This window comes from Grammomys surdaster, unplaced genomic scaffold, assembly GCF_004785775.1.
Source record: "Grammomys surdaster isolate TR1022 unplaced genomic scaffold, NIH_TR_1.0 190, whole genome shotgun sequence".
In the NCBI taxonomy this organism is placed as follows: Eukaryota; Metazoa; Chordata; class Mammalia; order Rodentia; family Muridae; genus Grammomys; species Grammomys surdaster.
In genome coordinates this window covers 2051897-2055542 of record NW_021604635.1, presented here as the reverse complement: position 1 = coordinate 2055542, position 3646 = coordinate 2051897, and the positions used below count along the sequence as shown (strand labels likewise).

The window sequence follows — 3646 nt, the reverse complement described above, 5'->3', positions numbered from 1 at the left end:
AATATACTGTGTGTGCTGCTATAGACAGGTAAATTTTGAAAAACATGCCAATGAAGTCAATTACAAACAAAACAACAAAAACTTCCTATTTTGCATATTTCTATTTCCTTTTCTTTTCTGGGGGGAAGGCTTGGCTTTTAGGGGGTTTTAAGAGGGATTTTTGTTGGGCTTTTGTTGTTGTTTGGTTTAGACACTTTGTTTTTGTTTGTCTGAGACAGAGGCTCGCTCGCTGTGTAGCTGTGGACAGTGTTGTTTGGTTGAGGCAGTTTTGTTTGTTTTTGTTTGTCTGAGACAGAGGCTCACTGCGTAGCTGTGGACGGCCTGGAACTCACTATGCAGACTCTGCTTGCCTCTCAAGTGTTGGGATCAAAGGTGTGTGCCACCACGCCCTGCTGGTATGATTCTGTTCCACAACTCTGAACATATCAAACATCACTGAAATGCATGTGTACTTTGGGGAAGTGTATGCAAATCATATCGCAATAAAGATGATTTAATCATTTTTTTTTTTTTCAAAAGGAGCTCTGGCCAAGTTTTATTAAAGGAAAACTTTCTTGTTCACTTCTCACCAGTCTGCTCTGGCATGCTTCCAATAATATCAGAATCACCTGGGTCAATGATAGCCAGTGTGCAGACTCTAGTATTTTCCACACGCTGTGCCCAATTCAATATTATTGCCACTGTAGTGATGGACACCAGTTTTAGCCAACATGGCATAGTATTCTATTTCAGATTTCCTCAAAGCTGGGCAGTTGTTGGCGAGGATAACCAATTTTGCTTTGTCTTGTCTGATCATCTTCAGAGTCTGTTTGTACCCCAACACATACTTTCCACTTTTGATAACAAGCTGGAGCCTAGAGTTGATCGACTCCAGAAACTTTTTCGTCTTCTTTGTGGCCACCATCTTCCTGCCTTAGGTGTGAGACAGCCCCCAATCAAGAGCAGCCGCCAAGATGGCCGGGGAGCGAGAAAAGCGATTTAATCATTTAAGAAGGACTTATTTTATTGTTTACTTAGTGTTTGCACAGATGCTTGCATGCATGTGTTCACATCCAAGGGTTCATGGAGGCCAGAACGGACACTGGAGGGGACCGTGAGGGGCCCAGAGCAGGTTCTGGGACTCAGACTCTACCCCCTGTAAAATCTGCAGGCATTCTTAACTGCTCAGCCATTTCTCCAGCTCCAATAAAGATTCTTTTAACAAATGGAGAATTAAAATAGTGAACGTAGAGGGAACTCTAAATAGCATTAACAGAGGTCACCATAGGACACAGGGGACAGGAACACCAGAGCCATGACATGTGGAGGAGGGGACGCTTAGGGGTGAGACAGTCCCAGTGCCTTGTTTTGCTTGCAGGGAAAATAAGGATATTATTTAACTACAAGATTGTCGAATGCTTAGCAAATTTTAAAAAATAGTACAGAAACAGAAATACAATTATTGATCAGATTCACAGAAGGCAGAACAGGAAAAAGATTTAACAGAAAGCACAAAATAAGATTAAAGAATTAATCCATCACAGCACAAAGTCACAATAATGTAAAAGAACTAAATTAAAGCCCAAGACTTAGATTTAAATCAATTAAAAGACCGATTTAATTTAAGTAAACCGAGCCACATGCTATGTTTCTGTTTACTATTGGGAATTAGAATAAAATCACATTCAAATATTTTTCCTTGACTTTTGACTTTAAATGAGACACTCTCAATATCTCACCATTAAAAATGTTTTAGGGTCAAGTCAAGAAAACTTGCAGCTCTTTCAGAGTGAACAGCCTTGCAGGGATGTGACTGTCGTCCTTGAACTCCGTACACAGTGAAATTACCATTTAAGAGTGAGCGTGTGATTTAAAAGCTATGACATTTACAACTCTGTCTTTAAAAAAAAAAAACCCTATAAAGTATGTAGAGATAAAAATCTAACAGGAGATGGAAAAATTGTTTTATGGAAAAAGCTCCTAAACTCCTCTGAAGGATACAGAGACAACCTACGTCGGTGGAAAGATGGACTCTGCTCGTGTGTGGGAAGAGAACCGCACGAGAATCCCCTAAGTGTCCATCTTCTAATTTTCCTAAGTGTCCGTTACACATTTAATATGTTTTACTCAAGATCTCTGAGGAATTTCTTCACCGACTTTAATAAGAAGATCAGAAAAGTTGTTCAGAAGAACAATAGGCCCTAGAGTAGTCAAAGCAATTCTGAAATTATACACAGAAAAGAACTCACCCCGAAGACATCAGGACTCACAGTAAAATGACAACCAGTAAAGTACTCTCCAATGACAGATTTGGGTGAATAGAATGATGGGAAAGTTTTTGAAAAAAAAATAGAGAAATGATCACTTAGAAATTATGATTTGGAATGTGACAGGTGACGTTTCAAATCATCAGGGAAAGGAAAGCTATTCAATCAATGGCAACCAGGTTTTGACACAGTGTTTTTCCTTGATAATTTTTTGTGGGTCTACAGGTAGAAGCCAAGGCCACTGAGCTAAGTATATTTCTAAAGAAAAACATTAGATTCATAGGCTAGGTATAGTGGCACATGCCTTTAATCCCAGCACTCGGGAGGTGGAGTCAGGCAGATCTCTTGTGAGTTCGAGAACAACCTGGTCTACATATTGAGTTCCAAGACAGGTGGGACTACATAGAGAGACTGTCTCAAAAAAAAAAAAGAATTCATGTCATCATGTTGGTTAGTTTTTGTGGAATCGACACAAACTAGAGTCACTTGGGAAAAGAAAGCTTCAGAGAGGGACCGCCTCCATCAGGTTGGCCTGTGGGCATGTCTGTGGGGCGTTCTCTTGATAAGTGATAGATGTGGGAAGGCCCAGCCCGTGTTGGTCCTACTCCCCCTGGGCAAGCAGGCTGAGGGGCTCGAGGGACGGCTCAGCAGGTAAGAGCACTTGTTCTTGCAGAGGACCTGGGTACGATTCCCAACACCCATATGGTGGTGCACAACTGTCTGTACCTCCAGTTCCAGGGGGCATAATGCCTCTTCTGACCTCTGCAGGAACCAGGCACACATATGGTACACAGATAAGCATGTGTGCAAAAGACATATACATATAAAATAAAATTTTAATTAAAGAAAGCCAAGCAAGCTATGAGAGGAAGTCATTAAAAAGTGTCCTCCGTGCAGTGGCTCTAGGCCTTCCTAATGCTGCGACCTTTAATACAGTTCCTCATGTTGTGGGGACCCTCCCCCTCCATAAAATTATTTTGTTGCTACCTCATAACTATAATTTTGCTGCTGTTATTAGTCGTGATGTAAATATCTGATATACGAACCCCAAAGGTGTCAAGGAGACCCACAGGTTGAGAACCACTACTCTGATTTAGTTTCCGATTTGAGTTCCGGCTTTGGTTTTCTTCTATTATGGAAGCCAAGTAAACTTTCTCCTTCCTAACCTGCTTTTGGTCAGGGTGATTTATCACAACAATAGAAAGTTTACCAGCTTTGTGAAAAAAAGTTAGTTCCAGCTATGGTGAAAAACTGCAACCATTCAGACAGAACTATAGGAAATGTTGATATGCCCTCTGTCTTAGTTAGGGTTTTACTGCTGTGAACAGACACCATGACCAAGGCAACTCATAAGGACAACATTTAACTGGGGCTGGCTTACAGGTTCAGAGGTTCAGTCC

The 3646-nt window shown here is 41.1% G+C and overlaps 1 pseudogene; it reads right to left on the bottom strand.

Annotated features, from left to right (window-relative positions):
• Positions 1-558: 558 nt before the first annotated feature.
• LOC114622672 lies at positions 559-904 on the bottom strand (annotated as a pseudogene).
• Between the last annotated feature and the right edge of the window lie 2742 nt (positions 905-3646).